This window comes from Chiloscyllium plagiosum, unplaced genomic scaffold, assembly GCF_037043375.1.
Source record: "Chiloscyllium plagiosum isolate Xiang-an unplaced genomic scaffold, Cpla_swu_hap1 HiC_scaffold_20, whole genome shotgun sequence".
NCBI classification, from domain to species: domain Eukaryota; kingdom Metazoa; phylum Chordata; class Chondrichthyes; order Orectolobiformes; family Hemiscylliidae; genus Chiloscyllium; species Chiloscyllium plagiosum.
Window position 1 is genome coordinate 5,966,260 of NW_028270158.1, and position 22,203 is coordinate 5,988,462.

The 22,203-nt window shown below is 41.6% G+C and overlaps 1 protein-coding gene across 2 annotated transcripts in view; it reads left to right on the forward strand.

Moving 5' to 3' along the window:
- Positions 1-22,203, forward strand: part of snx29 (sorting nexin 29) — a 502,976-nt gene that overhangs the window by 324 nt on the left and 480,449 nt on the right. The gene's annotated exons all lie outside the window — the stretch shown is intronic.

The window sequence follows — 22,203 nt, forward strand, 5'->3', positions numbered from 1 at the left end:
AGGCAGACCCATTTGCTTTTTTTTTTCTGCACCCGATCTTTCCTCTGGACCATCTCCACACCCTTCCTTCCAGTAAAACTCTTATTAAAATCAAAACTTGCTTGTGATTTTGCTTCTTGCACTCACCTCCCAAAGCTTGAACCCTTCAGACCACTCACTTGATGTTGTGGCGGAAGCAGCCAAATGTGACAAGTGACATGACATGAAAAAGCTTTGTGAGCCCGAGTGGTGAGCTAAGATCACTCGCTGCAAGGATCCGGAACGATTTAACCTGGCAACTCGAAATGCCAGAGTAGCCCACGCTGGTTACATAACCAGGGCAAATCACTTCAGTGTTGTTTACTGTATCTACTTGGAAATGTCTCGCAAAGTCTGACGTTTTGACAGACAGGAAGGAAGGCAAGTTGACGGCTTCGTTGGTTGGAAAGTTTGAAAGTACTGTATCACGAAACAGTCTATAAGTTGGATAAACGCCTCTTTGCAGTTTCATGTGTTTGAGGAAAGGATTCGTTACAGTTGTATATAACTGCTTTCACGGTGACTTATTTTGCTAGTTTTCAATGGAATTTTCACTTACCTTAGTTAAAAGCAATGCCACATAAATCAAGCTTTTTTTCCGTGAGATGTCTTGGGATATACGTTTTCTTCCTCTTGATTTATCTGTGTTGAGTAAAATGGTTGTGTGAAACTTCTGCTTTTTGTAGGACCTTATTGTTTAGTGCTGCAGTACTGAGTTTGCCATAATCCATACCAGTGGTAGTAAGTATTTTGACAGTTAAGGACAATCTGAAACAAATGCAAAATATTGGAGAACTACTGGAGAAACAGCTCTACCTGTCATTAAAGTCTTGTTTCTGAAATTCACAGGAGAACGAAACTTCACAGGTGAAGTGAAAGTGATTGTTGTTTTTGGCTTTTTAAGACTGCTTTTGACTGTGGCATCAAGGATTCTTGGCAAAAATAGAGTTGAAATCCTCTACACTGGCTGGAGTCATACTGGGCACAAAAGCATATGTTTATTGGATGTGAGTCCTCTCAGCTCCAGGGTATCATTGAAGGTGTTCCTCAGGGTAGTGTCCTAGACCTAACCAACTTCAGCTGCTTGATCAATGACTAACCTTCCATCATAAGGCTAGAAGTGTGGATGTTCACTAATGACTGCACAGTATTCGAACCTCTCACAACTCCTCAGAAACAGAAGAATACATGGCCAAATGCAACACAACCAGGTCCCTGTTGAGTGTTGGGCTGACATAGGGCAAGTAAAATATGTGCCACATGCCAGGAAATGGTCATTTCCTACAAGAAAGAATCTAATCACTGCCCCTTGACATTCAATGCATCATTGTCACTGAATGTACACATCTTAGGTAAAAACAATGACTGCAGATGCTGGAAACCAGATTCTGGATTAGTGGTGCTGGAAGAGCACAGCAGTTCAGGCAGCATCCAAGGAGCTTCGAAATCGACGTTTCGGGCAAAAGCCCTTCATCAGGAATAAAGGCAGAGAGCCTGGAGCGAGGAGAGATAAGCTAGAGGTGGGTGGGGGTGGGGAGAAAGTAGCATAGAGTACAATAGGTGAGTGAGGGAGGGGATGAAGGTGATAGGTCAGGGAGGAGAGGATGGAGTGGATAGGTGGAAAAGGAGATAGGCAGGTAGGACAAGTCCGGACAAGTCATGGGGACAGTGCTGAGCTGGAAGTTTAGAACTAGGGTGAGGTGGGGAAAGGGGAAATGAGGAAACTGTTGAAGTCCACATTGATGCCCTGGGGTTGAAGTGTTCCGAGGCGGAAGATGAGGCGTTCTTCCTCCAAACGTCTGGTGATGAGGGAGCAGCGGTGAACGAGGCCCAGGACCTCCATGTCCTCGGCAGAGTGGGAGGGGGAGTTGAAATGTTGGGCCACGGGGCGGTGTGGTTGATTGGTGCAGGTGTCCCGGAGATGTTCCCTAAAGCGGTCTGCTAGGAGGCGCCCAGTCTCCCCAATGTAGAGGAGACCGTATCGGGAGCAACGGATACAATAAATGGTAATGGTGGATGTGCAAGTAAAACTTTGATGGATGTGGAAGGCTCCTTTAGGGCTTTGGATAGAGGTGAGGCAGGAGATGTGGGCGCAGGTTTTACAGTTCCTGTGGTGGCAGGGGAAAGTGCCAGGATGGGAGGGTGGGTTGTAGGGGGGCGTGGATCTGACCAGGTAGTCACGGAGGGAACGGTCTTTGCAGAAGGCGGAAAGGGGTGGGTGGGGAGGGAAATATATCCCTGGTGGTGGGGTCTGTTTGGAGGTGGCGGAAATTTCGGCGGATGATTTGGTTTATGCGAAGGTTGGTAGGGTGGAAGGTGAGCACCAGGGGCGTTCTGTCCTTGTTACGGTTGGAAGGATGGGGTCTGAGGGCAGAGGTGGGTGATGTGGACGAGATGCGTTGGAGGGCATCTTTAACCATGTGGGAAGGGAAATTGCGGTCTCTAAAGGAGGAGGCCATCTGGTGTGTTCTGTGGTGGAACTGGTCCTCCTGGGAGCAGATACAGCGGAGGCGGAGGAAATGGGAATACGGGATGGCATTTTTGCAAGAGGTAGGGTGGGAAGAGGTGTAATCCAGGTAGCTGTGGGAGTCGGTGGGTTTGTAAAAAATGTCAGTGTCAAGTCGGTTGTCATTAGTGGAGATGGAGAGGTCCAGGAAGGGGAGGGAGGTGTCAGAGATGGTCCGGGTAAATTTAAGGTCAGAGTGGAATGTGTTGGTGAAGTTGATGAATTGCTCAACCTCCTCGCGGGAGCACGAGGTGGCGCCAATGCAGTCATCAATGTAGCGGAGGAAGAGGTGGGGAGTGGTGCTGGTGTAATTACGGAAGATCAATTGCTCTACGTAGCCAACAAAGAGACAGGCATAGCTGGGGCCCATACGTGTGCCCATGGCTACCCCTTTGGTCTAGAGGAAGTGGGAGGATTCAAAGGAGAAATTGTTAAGGTTGAGGACCAGTTCGGCCAAACGAATGAGAGTGTCGGTGGAGGGGTACTGTTGAGGATGTCTGGAGAGAAAAAAACGGAGGGCTTGGAGGCCCTGGTCATGGTGGATGGAGGTGTAGAGGGATTCGATATCCATGGTGAAGATGAGGCGTTGGGGGCCGGGGAAACGGAAGTCTTGGAGGTGGAGGGCGTGGGTGGTGACTCGAATGTATGTGGGGAGTTCCTGGACTAGGGGGGGATAGGACAGTGTCGAGGTAGGTAGAGATGTTCAGTGGGGCAGGAGCATGCTGAGACAATGGGTCGGCAAGGGTGGTCAGACTTGTGGATCTTGGGAAGGAGGTAGAACCGGGCAGTGCGGGGTTCCCGGACTATGAGGTTGGAAAGCTGTGGGTGGGAGATCTCCTAAGGTGATGAGGTTCTGAATGGTCTGGGAGATGATGGTTTGGTGATGGGGGGGTGGGGTCATGGTCGAGGGGGCAGTAGGAAGAGGTGTCCTCAAGTTGATGTTTGGCTTCAGCGGTGTAGAGGTCAGTGCGCCAGACTACCACTGCGCCCCCTTTATCCGCTGGCTTGACGGTGAGGTTGGGATTGGAGCAGAGGGATTGGAGGGCTGCGCGTTGTGAGGGTGAGAGGTTGGAGTGGGGGAGGGAGGTAGACAGGTTGAGGCGGTTAATGTCCCGGCGGCAGTTGGAAATGAAGAGGTCGAGGGCAGGTAATAGGCCAGCACGGGGTGTCCAGGTGGATGCAGTGTGTTGGAGGTGGGTGAAGGGGTCCTCGGAAGGTGGGCGGGAGTCCTGATTGTGAAAGTAAGCTCGGAGGCGGAGGCGACGGAAGAATTGTTCGACGTCATGGCGTGTATTAAATTCATTGATACGTGGACGGAGGGAGATGAAGGTGAGTCCTTTGCTGAGGACTGATCGTTAGTCCTCAGTGAGGGGGAGGTCTGGGGGGATGGTGAAAACTCAGCAGCTGGGTTCTGGTGTGGGTGTAGAGCTGGGAGTGGGGGGGGAGCCTGTACACATCTTAGGGACCAGTTATTGAGAAGAAACTGAATTGGACTCGCAATATAAATCCTGTGTCTACAAGAACAGGACAATCTTTACAAGGCACAAGTCAGGATTGCAGTGCAATACTCCCAACTTGCAATGCAGCTGCAAAAGCACTCAAGAAGCTTGACATCTTTCAGGACAAAGCTTGATTGGCACCACTCCCACAAACATTCACTCCTTCTGCCTCTGACACTCAGTAGCAGCAGTGTGTATTTCCTATCAACATTGCAGGTTGTGAACATACACCATGTGAACTGCAGCACTTCAAAAAGATAACTTGCCATCATCTCACGGGCAAATAGTGATCAAAATATATTCATACAGCAAACAAAGGCAACATCCATGAGTTAATTCAAACAAAAAGCATCTGGCGGGAGAAACAACTGCTCACGATATAGTCTGCTTTACAAAATGTAGACAGGGTGATGGCTTTTCAGAATATCTCTTCTCAGTCTACACGCAGGATTTTTTGACTTGCTATTTCCATACACCATCTTACTTGCATGTTCATTTTTCTGCCCTAGTCTCCTGCAGTGTTCTGTTGAAACTGAACTGAAACTGAAGCAACAGCAGCTCATTTTCAATTTGGGCACTTGACAGGAACCTGGATTCTTCAGAATGTTCAGTGATTCAGACCTTCATTTTGATATGTAAATTGATGCTTCTCTACAACCATTACATCTCCTTTTTGCTTGATAGCATCTTTGAAGAATAATCTCCCTTACCAGTTAACTTTTCTCTGATCTTTCTTCTGATCCACTTTTCTCCACTTTTTTAACAGCATGAACCTCATCACATTTTTGCCATCTTCAGTTCCAACAAAGTCACATTAAACTTGGAAAGTTAACTAAGTTTCTCTTTGCCTTGATGCTGCTGGATCTATTGAGTTCCCAACACTTTTATTTCAATTTCAAGAGGAAGCTACCAAACAAGAATATCGCTTGTTTTGATATTATTTTAAAAAAAAGGCTGGTGCCACATCTTCCCTTACTTAAAAAATATCATCAATCTTTGGGATCGCTAAGATTAATCATCGTAACTAGCAAACCAGGAACTCGAATAGTGTTTAAGAGATGAAATTGCAATTGTTTATCTGTTAATAAAATCTTCAAGAGCTGAACATTGCTCTCAGTTGTGTTTTGTGTGGGTGACAATTCATTCAGGATGAAACCTGTGCTTTTCTTTTACACATCACTGTAGATAACCCACTGTCATATTGAGTGTGGTTTTCTGAAAACTGGCATATAAGTAACATAATTGAGTAGAAACTATATGATTTCTAACAAGCAAAAAGTTTGCTTATTAGTTTTTGTTGTACCTGACATCTGATAACGTGGAAAAGCAGATGTAATTTATTTTGTTTTTCGACAACCCCTGAATGATGCAGGAAATTAGAACATTCCATATGCACTTCAACTTGAAAATTTTTATTGATGTGCTTGCTGTCATCTAATCACAATTAATATTTTAGAATTGTTATACAAATTGCTTGGGTATTTTATCTCTAATTTAGTATAATATTACAAATCCTACATTTTTCTTTTACTAGACAAAGTATGGTAACCATTCATAGCCTTTATCAGCACCGATGTTAGGCCGTTGAATCTGAGTTTTGTTACTTTTAAAAGTCAACGTTAACAAATTGATAAATTGTTAACATTAATAAAATGTGTTTGTGATCTGAAGAAGCCAGTTTTGAATATAGAATGATGTTTGATCCATGCACCACAGAATACTGATAAGTAGTTTTATGCCTGAGATTTCCGACACGATCCTCTGTCAGGATGTATTTAGATGTTGAATGGAGGCCAAGATCTTGAGTTAGCAATTTTGGAGAAAATGAGAACTGCCTTTCAGAGGAATAAGCAAGACCGGATACTATGCAGTTGGAACATTGTGAATGTAAATCTTCTGTTCAAGAAAGCAAATACTACAGACCACTTAGCTTCACATCTGTCATGGCAAAAATGCTAAAATCTTTTCAAGGAGGTTCTTGCAGAGCAGCTCAAATCTTAATACAGTCAGGCAGAATCAACATGGATTTGTAAAAGAGAAACTATGTTTGACTAATTTTTGAAGTTTTTTTGTCGAATTAACCAAGTGCATATAGCCGAACCAGCTAATGATACATATTTAGATTTCCATAAGACATTAAACGAGGTGCCACATCATGGACTGTTAGACAAAATAAAAACCTCAATGTGTAGTGGGTAATATATTAATATGGTGAGAGGATTGGTTAGCTAACAGGAAAGAATAAGTATAAGTGAGCCATTTTTGTGTTGGTAAGATGTAATAAGTGGAGTATCCCAGGAATCGGTGCTGGGGCCTCAACTATTTACAATTGATATTATTGACTTGGATCTGAATGTATAATTGTGAAATTTGCTGATGATGCAAGGATAGGTAGGAGAATAAATTAAGAAGAAGACATGGTGCCTACCAAATAATAGGCTATGTGAGTGAGAAAAGTATTGACAGATGGAGTATAATGTAGCATTATAGGAAAATGTTCCCTTTGTCAGGGAGTACTAAAAAAAATTACTTAAATGAAGAGAAATTGCAGATTCCAGAGGTACCTGGATATTCTAATATACGAATCATAAAATGTTAGTATACAGGTTTTGATGAACAGGAATTGAGTTCACAGTCTAATTATTAATATTGAGAGTGACTATGAGGAAGTGTTTGTAAGTCACATTGTCAGCATTATGAGTTTAATGTTAAAATTAAAATAATTTTGCAGTGCTGTTGTATCGGCTTCTCTTTTGTTCTGGTGCTTGAGGTCCACTGGAATACTATGAATGGCTTAACACGTAAAATACCAATGGAGAATAATGGTTTTATTAAATGTGTTCGTTTTCGGAGACTTTCAAAGGAATTTTCATAATTTAGAATGCATTGTCTGCTGTCTCACAGTTAATTGTCAGGGTGAGGCTACATCAATAACTTGACATGTCAAGTAATATTGGTGTCAGTAAGAGTGACCACTGCACACTCCTTGTAGAGTCCCAGCTTCGCATTGTGAATAACTACAATCATGTTGTGTGGCACACTATCACCATGCTAAAGAGCGCAGACTTGAAACAGCAATTCAAGACTGGGTATCCATGAGGCGCTATGGGCCATCAACAGGAGTAGAACTGTACTCCATCACAATCTGCAATTTCATGACTCTGCACATCTCCTCCTCAACCATTTCCATCAAGCCAGGCATCAACCCTGATTCAATGGAGAGTGCAAAAGGGCATGCCAGGTGTAGTACCTGGCATATCTGAAAATGAGGTGTCAATTTGGTGAAGCTACCAAGCAGGACTATGTGCATGCCAGACATCATAAGCAGCAAGTGATACAACAGAGGTAAGTGATCTCACAACCAATGGATCAGATCTAAGCTCTGCAGTCCTGCCACATTCATTTGTGAATGATGGTGGATAATTAAACAACTCTTTGGAGGAGGCGGCTCTACAAATATCCCAATCCTCAATGCTGGAAGAGCGCAGTACATCAGTGCAAAAGATAAGGCTGAAGCTTTCACAGCAGTCTTCAGCTAAAAGTGCCAAGTAGATGATTCATCTCCACCTCCTCCAGTAATCCCCAGCATTTCAGATACTAGTCTTCAGCCAATTTGATTCATGCACATCATATCAAGAAGCGGTTGGAGATACAGCACACAACGAAGGCTATGGGCCCTGACAACATTCTAGCAATAGTAGTGAAGGCTATGCTCCAGAACTTGCTGCTTTCCTAGCCTAGCTCTTTCCGTATAGTTACAATACTGGCATCTACCCAACAATGTAGAAAAAAATGCCCAGGTAGATCCTTGTCCATAAAAAGCAGGACTAACCTGTCCAAATACTGGTCCATCAGTTTACTCTAGATTATCAGTAAAGTGATGGAAGTTGTCATTAGTGGTGCTATTGAGCAGCACCTGCTCAGGATTAATCTGCTCAGTGACGCCCAGATTGTGTTCCATCAGGACTACTCAGCTCCCGATCTCATTACAACCTTGCTTCAAACATGGACAAAAGAGCTGAATTCGCGAGGTGAGATGAGAGTGACAGCCCTTAACAGCAAGACTACATTCAATTGAGTGTGACATCAAGGAGCCCTAGCAAAACTAGAAATAATGGGTAGCAGAGGACACACTCTACACTGGTTGGAATCATACCTGGCACATAAGAAGATGGTTGTGGTTGTTGGCAGTCAGTCATCTCACTCCAGGATGTCTCTGCAGGGGTTTCTTATGGTAGTGTCCAAGGCTCAACCATCTTCAGCTGCTTCATCAATGACCTTCCCTCCATCACGAGATTGGAAGTGCAGATGTTCACTGATAATTGCACAATGCTTGGCACCGGTCACTCCTCAGATACTGAAGTGGTCCATGTTCAAATGCAACAAAATCTGAACAATGTCCAGGCTTGTGCTGACAAGTAGCAAATTCCATATGTGCCACACAAATGTCAGGCTATGACCTCAATAGTAAGAGACGATCTAACCACCACTGCTTGACATTCAATGGTGGATTACCGTTGGCCAGAAACTCAACTGAACTTGCTACATAAATACAGTGTTAAGAGTGTGATGCTGCAAAAGCACAGCAGGCCAGGCAGCATTTAAGGAGCAAGAGAATCAACGTTTCGGGCATAAGCCCTTTATCTATCTTGATGAAGGGCTTCTGCCTGAAATGTCGATTCTCCTGCTCCTCTGATGCTGCCTGACCTGCTGTGCTTTTGCAGCACCACGCTGTCAACTCTGATCTCCAGCATCTGCAGTCCTCACTTTCTCCACCTAAATACAGTGGCTAGAACACAGCTCAGAGGCTAGGAATGTTGTGGCGAGTAACTCACTTCCTGACTATCCGCCATCTACAAGGCACAAGTCAGGAGTGTGATGGAATATGTTTCACTTGCCTGGATGGGTGAAGCTCCAACAATTTGGGGTGGCACGGTGGCTCAGTGGTTAGCATTGCTGCCTCACAGCACCAGGGGCCCAGGTTTGATTCCAGCCCTGGGCGACTGTGTGGAGTTTGTACGTTCTCCCCGTGTCTACGTGGGTTTCCTCCGGGTGCTTCGGTTTCCTCTCTCAGTCCAAAGATGTGCAGGTCAGGTGAATTGGCCATGTTAAATTGCCCATAGTGTTAGGTGCATTAGTCAGAGGGAAATGGGTCTGGGTGGGTTACTCTTTGGAGTGTCGGTGTGGACTGGTTGGGCTGAAGGGCGTGTTTCCACACTGTAGGGAATCTAATCTAATCTAAACTCTCAAGCAGCTTGACACCATCCAGGACAAAGCAGCCCACTTGATTGGCACCACATCTACTCCCTCCGTCAAGTTGTAGCAGCATGTACCATCTACAAGATGCACTGGAGAATTTCACCGAAGATACTTAGACAGCATCTTCAAAATACATGACCACTTCAATCTCGAAGGACAAGGGCAAAAAGTACATGGGAACACCACCATCTTCAAGTTCCTCTGTAAGCCACTCACCATCCTGACTTTGAAATATGTCACTGTTCCTTCACTGTTACTGGGTCAAAATCCTGGAAATCCTTCCCTAGTAGTATGTGGGTCAACCCACAGCATTTGGACTGCAGCGGTTTGAGAAGCCAGGTCACTACCACCTTCTCAAGGGCAGCTAGGGATGGGCAATAAATGCTGGCCCAGCCAGCAACGCTCACATCCCACAGATGAAAAAAAGGTGGGAAATTGTGATCCAAGAATCAATGTTACGTTGGGAAATTAGTAGAATAATTGCTGTTTGGACATTTGAAGATAAAATAGTAAAGGTTGTACATGTGTAAATATGATTTGGACTGAATATTGTTTATGTAGAACATAAAACAGAATATTACAGCACAGGAACAGGCCCTTCAGCCCACCATATCTGTTCAGATCATGATGCTATCCTAAACTAATCCCATCTGCCTACACATGGTCCGTAACCACCTATTCTCTGCTGTTTGTGTGTCTGTCTAAATAGTTCTTAAACTTTGCTAACGGTTCTTCTCTTAATATTATTTAGAATTTATTTAAATGTTTATGTTTTCTGATGCGACTTTATGTTCCTTTCCCCACTGAAGATGGGTTATCTATAACACACCTTTAAGCTGAACTTCAGTGGCAAAGCTGCTCATTCTGATCTTTGAGCCAAATGACATTTATCTAGATACAGGGTTGGTGAGAATAATTAATTTGTAAGGAATGGGATGACAGCTGATGGAAGAGGCAGGTTTTGCTGTTGTTGACAAGAATCTATGGTATAAATACCAAGAAACAGAACAGCAGTTTATGCCTTAATTTTTTTCCATGTGTTAGTTTTTAATGGCAATCGGTTTTTGCCAGAACAGAACCAAAGCCTGAATCTTAATTTCACTCTCTCTCCTTGTACATATGCAAATATATTGTGAATATGTTCTGTCTTCAAAAATGCTGCCAGTGAACAGTTTGCTTGTTTTCATGCTTGTATTAAGCGTATTTGGAGATAAATGCTATTCGGAATGTTGCACTAAAGTGCAAGTTTTTGCTTTTAGAGTTCCTATGGAACTTCAGATTCTTGATTTTATAGCAGTATATCACCCTAATAAATTGTCATTATTGGCAGCACGGTGTTTGGAGTGTTGAAGAAAATCTAGTGTTTTTTACATACTACCTTGTATTTTGAATGTACAGATTTGAAGTAACATATATTAAAAAGGAACAGATGACGTTAATATTAAATATAATTTCACTGGCTTGGTTCAGTGTCTAGAATAGGTGTCCAACTGGTATTTGTACTTCGAGAACCTTCCTCCAATCCTTTAACCCTTTCAGTGCAATTTTTGATTTGTTTCCAGTTACCTCTTAAATACATCTACATTCTTCCCTTCAACTCCTCCCTGTTAGAGAGATTGGTATTAATCTCTAGGTGTAAAACTTCTCTTCTGAATTTCCTGTTGAATGTATATGTGCCAGATTTTGCTTTTCATTGCAAATGCAAGCATCACGACTTGTACCTTTTCATAAACAATTCATAATCTTAAAAGGCCTCTCACAGATCACTAAGCTTTCTGGAGGACCCCAGTATATTCAGTCTTTCCTGTGAGAAGAACAGAGATTTATCCAGTATTTATCATCATTAAACCATTTTAGCCCCTTCTCCATTGTTTTCATCGAATATAGAGACTGGACTCAGTATTGTTTAGCCAAGGTTCTGCACAAGTTTAACATCACTGCTTTTCATTTCTATCCTTCTCAAACCAGAACCCAGTGCTTTGTTAACTATTTTATGACTTTATTAACCTGCTTCACTTTTAAATTGACCGATATGTTTGTTTCCCTTGATCCATTTTTTTCAATTTAGGTTCTTGTAAACACCTGAAAGATCCTAACATAAAGTCTTTTCCAACAAATTAGAACTGGGGCTCTTGTGGTACAATAGTAGTGTCTCAACCATGAACCAAGAGACCTGGGTTCATGTTCTTCTATAACCTGCTCCAGAGGTATGTAACAGCATCTTTCAACGGTTGATTGAAAAGTATTTACCAATGAATTAGGAACAAAGGTTGTAATTCTAATTCATGCTAATCTTACTTCCTATGTCATAATTTTGAATAAAACTGTTACAACATTTACAACAGAAAAAAAACTATAAACATTTATAATAGTCCTGTATAATCTTTCATTGACGCTCTGATTGTTCTGGCATTGTTGTGTACTGAGGTCTTTCACCACTCATTGAAACAACAGTGTGACTCATCTGAATCCATCCGTTGTTTTGTCCAGCTGATATTTCTATCTTCAATGAAAGACTTTTCTTCTAATGGAGCAGTCCCAACCAGTCTTTGGTGGAAATACACCACAAATTATTCTTTACAATCAGAATTCCAGTTGAAGTAAAATTAAATAAATCAGCTCTTAATTTGAATTTTGGGAGTAATAAGCTGATTAGGAAATGGGAAAAAAACACAATCTTAACAAATGCAATCAGGCTTTGTAACAATAGAAACATTTGAATTTGGAGCAGGAGTAGGCCGTTTGACCCTTTGAGTCAGCTCTGCCATTCGAAAAGATTGTGGTTACTTTGATTGTAGATTCAGCTGTATTTTTCTGTCTACTTTCTCTAACCTTTGACTCCCTTCTCACTTCAGAATCTGTCCTACTGAGCATTAAAGATATTCAATGAATTCCATGGGCTGACAACCCTCTGATGGAAAATCTTTCGCCCCCACTGTGTCTTAAATAGAAGAACCTTATTTTTAAAGTGTCTTCTGCTTCTAGTCTCTCCCTTCTGTCAGCATCTGTCCTTTCAGGACCTCTTGATAATGTTTTAATAAGATTGCCTCTGATTCTTCTGAATTCCAAAGAATACAGACCCAATTTGTCCAAACTTTCTTCATAAGATGTCTTCTTCATCCCAGGAATCAGTCTTTAAAGCTTTCTCTCAATATCTTCTCATTTCAATTATATCAACACCCTTTACAAAAGTAGAAAAACTTGCCCATATTTATATTCAGTTCCCATCGAAATATTCTAAAACTTTGTATTCATTTTTCTAATCTTTTGCTTTACCTGCATAGTATCTTTTCATGATTCATTTACCAGAACACCTAGATTTATTTATGCTACAGAGCTCTGCAATCTCTCGACTTAAAGCGCTTTTCTATTTATACCTGCTACAGTGGACAAGTTTGCATTTTCCAATGTTATACATCATCTGCCAATTTTTCTGGTGACTCACCTAACCTGTCTAGATCTCCAATATCATTTAGTTCAGTTGGCTGGACAGTTGGTTTGTGATAGAGTGATGCCAATATTGCTGGTTCAATTCCTGCATTGGTTGAAGTTACCATGGAGGTACTAACTTCTTATCTTCATTCCTGGCCTGAGGCATGACGACCCTCAGATTTTATCACCACGAGTTGGATCTCTGTTATGAGAGAGCAGTTCAATGGGACAATGGCAAATTTACATTTTACCCATATATTTGCAGCCTGTATGTCCTCAATGCAATTTCTTGTCTTATCTATTATAATACCATCAACAAATTTTGAAACTGTATATTCAGTCCCTTCATCCAACTCATTATATATTGCAAATAGTTGAGGCACTAGCACTGACCGTGTGGCATCAAGTCACATCTTGTCAACCTGAAAAACACCCATTATACTTGCCCTCTCTTTCTGGTAAGCTGAACAAAGTTCTAACCATGATAAAATGTTGCCTCCTACACCATGAGCTCAGATTTTATCCAGTGACCTTTGCTGTGGCACATTGTTAAATGTTTTCTGAAAATTCAAGGCTATTACATTCATAAGTTCCCAAATATCCATGTTGCTTGTTACTTCCTCAAAGACCTCTAATAAATTAGTTAAATCTGGTTTCCCCTTTGGCAAAACCACATACAAGTTGTTGTTCTATTACACATTGGTTGCATTTTTGTGCAACCCCATGCTGCATAAAAATAGCACTTAAAGTGTTGGCGATGCAATCACATTATAATCAGCACACATTTTAAAAGTTTGTTCTTTAGAAACAGTGCTCCTATTAGTCAATCGCATTACAGCCAATTCGTGTTGACAAAACATGCAATATAGCATGTAACCTGATTTCTGAAGATTTTCAAACTGACCTGTTGCAATTTCCTTATGGCAGGTATTAGGTAAACTGGCTTGTAATCTCCTGCTTTCTGCCTGTCTTCATTTTGAACAGAGGAGTGAGATTTGCTATTTTCCAATCTGTTGGGACTTTTCCAGAACATAAGGAATTTTGGAAAATTACAACCACTGTGTCTACTGTCTTAGCAGTCATTCTTGTAAGACCCTTGGATGCAGGCCATCAGACCATTGGAGATTGTCATCTTTTAGTTTTAATAGTTTTTTCAGAACCCTTCCTCTGATAATTGCACTTTTTCCAGTTCCTTCTTTACACTTTGCTGTGTTCACAGCTCATGGTGATACTCGACCGGTCAGATCTCAGAGTGAAACCTGGCTTGATAGAACGTAGAACATTCCAGCGCAGTACAGGCCCTTCGGCCATTGATGTTGCATTGACCAGTGGAATCAATCTGAAGCCTATCTATCCTAGACTGTTCCATTTTCGTTCATATGTTTATCCAGTGGTCGTTTAAATGCCGTTAAAGTTGGCAAGTCTACTACTGTTGCAGGCATTGGATTCCACGCCCCCTACAACGCATTGAGTAAAGAAACTACCTCTGACATCTGTCCTGTATCTATCACCCCTCAATTTAAAGCTATGGCACTTTGTGCTAGCCATCACCATCCGAGGAAAAAGGCTCTCACTGTCCATCTTATCTAACTCTCTGGTTGTCTTATGTCTCTGAATTAAGTCACCTCTCAACTTTCTTCTCTCTAACGAAAACAGTCTCAAGTCCCTCAGCCTTTCCTTGTAAGACCTTCTTTCCATACCGGTTAACATCCTAGAAAGGGTTACCTCAGATTACAACAAGATCTTGACCAGATGGGCCAATGGGCTGAGAAATGGCAGATGGAGTTTAATTCAGATAAATGTGAGGTGCTGCAGTTTGGGAAAGCAAAGCTTAGCAGGACTTATACACTTAATGGTAAGGTCCTAGGGAGTGTTGCTGTACAAAGAGACCTTGGAGTGCAGGTTCATAGCTCCTTGAAAGTGGAGTCGCAGGTAGATAGGATAGTGAAGAAGGCATTTGGTATGCTTTCCTTTATTGGTCAGAGTATTGAGTACAGGAGTTGGGAGGTCATGTTGCGGCTGTTATAGGACACTGGTTAGACCACTGTTGGAATATTGCGTGCAATTCTGGTCTCCCTGGTATAGGAAGGATGTTGTGAAACTTGAAAGGGTTTGGAAAAGATTTACAAGGATGTTGCTAGGGTTGGAGGATTTGAGATATAGGGAGAGGCTGAACAGGCTTGGGCTGTTCTTCCTGGAGCATCGGAGGCTGAGGGGGTGACCTTATAGAGGTTTAGAAAATTATGAGGGGCATGGATAGGGTAAATAGGCAAAGTCTTTTCCCTGGGGTGGGGGAGTCCAGAACTAGCGGGCATTGGGTTAGGGTGAGAGGGGAAAGATATAAAAGAGACCTCGGGGGCAACGTTTTCACACAGAGGGTGGTACGTGTATGGAATGAGCTGCCAGAGGAAGTGGTGGAGGCTGGTACAATTGCAATATTTAAGAGGCATTTGAAAGGGTATATGAATAGGAAGGGTTTGGAGGGATATGGGCCGGGTGCTTGCAGGTGGGACTAGATTGGGTTGGGATGTCTGGTTGGCATGGACGAGTTGGACCGAAGGGTCTGTTTCCATGCTGTACATCTCTATGACTCTATAACTCTCCTCTGAACACTTTCCAAAGCTTCCATATCCTTCCTATAATGTGGTGACCAGAACTGTATGCAATACTCCCAAGTGGGGCCGCATCAGAGTTTTGTAAAGCTGCAGCATGATCTCGTGGCTCCGAAACTCAATCTCTCTACCAATAAAAGCGAACACACCGTATGCCGCTTTAACAATCTGATCAACCTGAGTTTCAACTTTCAGGCATCTATGTACATGGACACCGAGATCTCTCTGTTCATCTACACTACCAAGAATCTTACCATTAGCCTAGTACTCTGTATTCCTGTTACTCCTTCCAGAGTTTTCAGCATTAAACTTCATTTGCTACATCTCGGCCCAGCTCTGCAGCTTATCCATGTCCCTCTGTAACCTGCAATATCCTTCAGCACTATCCACAACTCCACCGACCTTAGTGTCATCCACACATTTATTAATCTATCCTTCTACACCCTCATCCAGGTCATTTATAAAAATGACAAACAGCAGTGGCCCCAGTACAGATCTTTGTGGTACACCACTAGTAACTGAACTCCAGGAAGAACATTTTCCATCAATCACCATCCTCTGTCTACTTTTAGCTAGCCAATTTCTGATCCCCACCGCGAAATCATCCTCAGTCCCATGCCTCCGTATTTTGTGCAATATAAGTCATCAGTTTTATTTTCGTTTCTTTATTTACTGTGGAGGTCAGTCATTGGCAGTCTCTTGTGAATATGTTAAACTTACTTTTAATAAAAAGACACAAATTTATTACACAACAGAAAATTGCAAATTGTTTGATTGTAGAGAGTTTAGTTGAAAGGTTACATTGCAAACATTAGAAAGAAAGGTTCATTGCTTTTCTGCCAACAATGACCTTGCAGACACAAACATTAGTGAGGTCTCACTCCAGTTACCATGCTAAAACTTCTTACTCTGCAGGCACAGCTATTATCAAATTTCCCTTGTTAGAGATTTCTGCTGTGCATTTACTTAGTGCTGTTTTCTTGAGATAAAGTCTCTTCCTGAGACTCATAATTCAAATCACCTAACTCAGCACATTTATTTCTTAACATGGATTCATGTTAAACCCATCTCTTCAGCCTTGTATGGTGTCTTCCTTTTTTGAAACCTTCACAGCTTTCTGCTTTGAGATCCTCTCAGCAACTCAGGACTTTTCGTCAGCTCTGATTGCCTGGAGGCTGCTATTAAAAGCACTGAGAACCATAGAATTTTTACAACATGGAAAGTGGTCCATTGTGCCTATGCTGGTCATCATACATCTATCGAACCTCATCACATTTTCTAGCACTTGGCTGGTAGCCTTGTATGCTATGGCGTTTCGAGTGTTCATCCAAGTACTCTTAAATGTCATGAGGTTCCCCCCTCTACTATCCTTTTAGGCGGTGATTTCTGGATATGTCCCACCCTCCAGGTGAAAAAGTCTCTCCTGAAATCCCTTTGAAAACTCCTTGAACATTAGTGAAGCGAGCTGAATGTTGTATGTAGTGGACAGGCTCCCAATCGAGTGAGCTACTTTGCTTTGGATTGTTTTGAGTTTCTTGAATGTTGTTCGTGCTGCATACATTCAGACAAGTGGAGAATATTCTATCACATTTCTGATTTGTGCCTTGTAGATGGTGAACAGGCTTTGCAGAGTTAGGAAGTGAGTTTTTGCCATGCAATGTTGTAGGTAGAATTACTGACCTCCTCGATAATTCCAGTTTGTCTCGATTCATTTATTGATTTAAATATTAGCTGTTATATCAAGTACAGATTGTTGAATTAAATAAATTGATACCCAATGATGTGTTCAGATTTTGAGGACAGTCAGATATTAACGTATACTTCCATTATTTTCTTAGTTCCAGTTACTAACGCAAAACAACATCCACTTTCCAATGCAGTGCTTTTTCCTCAGTCGTCTTATAGAGAGTATGATGAGAGATTCAGAAATGCATTAAAAGTATTTTATGTCAGCTGTGTTAACATTCAGCTTGATTTTCTCCTCTTTACAAGTACACAGTGGAGATTTTTGTATTGGGATTTATCTTTTAATGCATAAAAATATGCTTTTTACATTAACTTTTTTATAGTTTGATTAGAAGGAAAACAGCAGACGAAATTACAGTAAAAATTGAAGTGGATGGTGTCATATTAGAACAAGTAGGTAAATCTGTCTATTTAGGACACATGATTCAAAAGATGGGAGATATGTTGCAGAAGTTGTCTTGTGAAGATGAAAGATGTGCTAATAACAAAATCAAGCTTGAAACAAGGAAAAATCTTGAGATGCTGCGTTCTGTTCATTTTCCCATACATCTCAAAAACCTGGACAATAATTCAAGTGTTGTGGAAGAAAATAGAGGCACCTGAAGTGTAGATCTTGATGTCTGTTAAAAATTCCATCTTACAGACTTGGACAAATGAAGAAGTTCATGAATTTGCAAACGCAAAATGTATTCCATAAAGTGACATCCAGAAAAGAAAATGTAAGTATTTTGACCGTTCATTTAGAGTGAAAAACCTGCCGAGATCCAGAAGGTAAAGTTGGAGGGTAACCCACCATCAAAGTTTTACCTGCACATTCACTCATATCATTTATTGTATCCGTTGCTCCTCTACATTGGGGAGACTGGGCGCCTCCTAGCAGAGCGCTTTAGGGAACATCTCCGAGACACCCGCACCAATCAACCAAACTGCCCCGTGGCTCAACATTTCAACTCCCCCTCCCACTCTGCCGATGATATGGAGGTGCTGGGCCTCCTCCACCGCCGCTCCCTCACCACCAGACGCATGGAAGAAGAACGCCTCATCTTCCGCCTCGGAACACTTCAACCCCAGGGCATCAATGATGACTTCAACAGCTTCCTCATTTCCCCTTCCCTCACCTCATCCTAGTTTCTAACCTCCAGCAACACGATCCCCTTGACTTGTCCGGACTTGTCCGACCTGCCCAGCTCCTTTTCCACCTATCCACTCCACCCTCTCCTCCCTGACCTATCACCTTCATCTCCTCCCCCACTGACCTATTGTACTCTATGTTTCTCTATCCCCACCCCCACCCTCCTCTAGCTTATCTCTCCACGCTTCAGGCTCTCTGCCTTTATTTCTGATGAAGGGCTTTTGCCCGAAACGTCGATTTCGAAGCTTTTCGGATGCTGCCTGAATTGCTGTGCTCTTCCAGCACCACTGATCCAGAAAGAGGAGTTAACCTAAGCTGGATGATGGATGTCACACAGTGGTCATAGACAAGCTCCAGTGGATGTGTGAGGGTGGAGTAAGATACATGTCCATTGTACCATGACAGCAAATCTCCTGGCAGGAGCAGCTATAAGAGTATCAGCAGCAGATTATCCTAAATACCTCAGTACAATGGCATTCAGAATTAGTCAAGCCATTGGAATGTCAGAACTACAAAATTATATTGAAATGATTATAACCTTAACTCCAGCTTAGGTGGGCTATCAAATAATGGTGTTAGATGTTGTGATATGTCATCCACCACAAAATTATACAACACTAACATGTTGAGGATCACAATGAAATTATTAATATCCATTCAGAAGTGATACTGCAAGTCCAACAGTAATATAAATGATATGTGGTATTGTTAGCTGGGCTTTTTAATAACTGTTTCAAGATTGCCTAATTTCTTCAATGTTGAAGTTGTTATTTAATGTATTGCTGCTAAATTCCAGCATACCATTTATTCCTTTGTACAATAAGGAAAAGATGTATTTTTTAATTAGCAGAACGGCTGCTACTGCATTGAGTAATTATGATTTCTTCTGAAATATTTGAACTTCGCATCTGTGGATATTGCAGTGAATTGTTCTTGATGTTTGTTCCTTTATCTTACTTATTTTGTTTTGAACTAGTGTGATCTAGGGGAAATATTAATTCCCACTTTGGATGAACTATCATAGGGATTTAACTTTTAAATAGCTGATTAACTTTGTAATAGAACTTTAACCCATGCCTTGTGTTTCAGTTTTTAAAAATTGGTTTATTGGATATGGGTATTGCTGGCTGGACTAGCATTTAATGCTCATCCCTAATTGCCTGGGAGAAGGCAATATTGAGATGCTGTCTTGAACCACTGCAGTCCTTTGTTGCAGGTACACTCAGTGCTGTTTGGAAGGGAGTCTGGGATTTTGACCCAGTGGTAATAAAGGAATGGTGATTACAGTTCCAAGCCTGGATTGCACTTGGCTTCAAGGAGAACTTAAATATGATGGTGTTCCAATGAATCCATTGCTTTCATCCTTCAAGGTTGTAAAGATTGTGGGAATGTGCTGTTTAAGGAGCCTTGGTGAATTCATAGAATCATAAAATCCCGACAGTGCAGAAAGAGGCCATTTGGCCCATCGATCCTGGACTGATCCTCTGAAGAGCATCCCACCTAGACCCAACTGCCTCCGTCCTATCTCCATAACTCTGCATTTCCCATGGCAAGGAGGTAAGGAGGTTGCAGAGGATTTGGACAGGTTAGGAGAGTGGGCAAAGAAGTGACAATGGAGTACAACATGGGCAAGTGTGAGGTGATGCACTTTGGCAGGAAGAATAGAGGCATGAACTCCTTCTAAATGGGGAGAAAATTCAGAAGTCTGAAGTGCGAGGAGACTTGGGAGTTCCATTCCAGGATTCTCTCAAGGTAAACTTGCAGGTTGAAGCAGCATTTACAAAGTGTTATGGACTAGGTCAGACCCCTCAAAACCTCTTTAAGCAGGTAGCTTTGCTATTTGTTTAGCTAGGTGTATAGTGGATATTCCCAGTGTAAATTAGCTGGGTTGACTGCCAAGTTTTAAACAAACAAAATTTATTTACAAAATTACAGAATAAAACACAAAAAACAGAAAATAGAACACCTGATAACTTAACCTGTCCAAACCTGACTTAATGATGCTGTTCTGAAAACACACACATCCCTTAGCACAAACAGTAAAACATGGCACAGACTTACAGTTTGCAAGGCAAGAGAGCGAGAAGTCCAGCAGCTTTTCACACATCCCCTGTTGTAACTGAATCAAAACACCTCAGCTGCCTGGACTGGCTGCTCCCCTTTCATTATACAAGTTAATTCTAAAATATGAAAGCCTTTGGCCTGAGGTAACATCTGTTTAGGGATAAACAAAGAGGGTCCCAATAAACCATTCATCTCTGCACTAACTCAGCTTTTTCAGAGCATGGGCTGTTTTAAGACCCCTCTGAAAAAAATCAAGGACACAGTAACTTTGAGAAAAAGGAAAGGCAAATGTTATGAGGGCATTTATTTTGAAAGGACTTGAATATAAAAACAGTGATGTACTTCTGAGACTCTGTAAGACTCTGGTCAGACCACATGTTGTGCACAGTTTTGGGCTCCATATCTCGGAAAGATGTACTGATCCTGAAGTGTTTTCAGAAGATGTTCTCGAGAATGGTCTCAGAAATGAAAAGCTTAACATATGAGGAACATTTGGGGACTCTGGAGTTATACTCAAAGAGGTTTAGAAGGATGATGGGGGATCTAATTGAAATGTACAGAATACTGAATAGCCTGGACAGAGTAGATGTTGGAAAGATGTTTCCATTGGTAGGAAATTCTAGGATCCGAGGGCATAGCCTTAGAGTAAAGGGAAGACCTTTTCAAACAGAGATAAGCAAAAATTTCTTCAGCCAGAGAGTGGTGAATCTGTGGAATTCGTTGCAGCGGAAGGCTGTGGAGACCAGGTCATTGAGTATTTTTAAGACTGAGATAGATAGGATTTTGAATATCAAGGGGCTCAAGGGTTACGTGGAGAAAGCAGGAGAATGGGGTTGAAAATGTTGTGGACATGATTGAGTGGCAGAGCAGACTCAATGGCTGAATGGCCTAATTTCTGCTCCTATGTCTTAAGGTCTCTTACTCCTACGTCTTATAGTCTTTTTGTGTGGGATTTCTGTCTGATTGAACTGACTTTAACTTTACTTTAAGAATTGATTGATAAAATGTACAAGAATTTTTGGCAGTATTCTCATACTGTGATGAACTACTTGGCACTAGATTTCCTTCCAACTTCCACCCACAGCATGTTTTGAGAATTGGAATTTCCTATGTATAATGTCTATATTTTGGAACAATTTGGTAGAGTTCTGTGTCACAACTCCACAAATCTTATATATTAGTTGAGCATCTTGTATATTCAGATTAACAAGTACAATAAAGTTTTCCACTCATTTTTATAATCAGTAGAATGCGATGAGGAAATGAGAGAAAGTGATTTTTGTTTCAGTCTGTGGCCCTTGAAATATTTGTAGAAACCTGTAGCAGTATTCTGTCTCCACTTTCAGTCTTGGAGTGATGAATAACATTACTCTAATATTTACTTGTTCTATGTTACTGAACATTTGCTGAAATATTTTGCATGTGACATGCAGAGCTTCTAAGGTATTGCTTGCTGTGAGCTAAAGAATACACCAAAAATACTGTTTAACTTTCATAACATGTAAAAAAAAAAGGTCTGTATTTATTTTGTGGTTTACTTAGCAGTAGTGCAAAAGTATTTATGTGCTGCATCTAACATTTAGTGCAGTTATTATCATGCAAGCAAAAATGGCATTCATCTGATCCCTTAAAGAACAAAGGAGAACAAGAAATTAGCTTGTTTTTCAGGATGCCTTATTATATATTTATAGACATTTTGATATATATTAATGTTCTACATTTGGGAGCGGAGGGACCGATTTAAAAAAAATGTAGATGATGCAAAACTTAGACATGTTGTAATCTGTATTGTACATAGGGTTAAACTTGGAAGACAGGCTTGGGAGACTAGGATCTCAAACCCAAGACCAAGGTTGTGGATTACTGTGCAGCAGTGATCCTTGCACGCTTCTGTGTTTTAGAAACTTGGACAACTTCCAGCAGGCATCTCAAAAC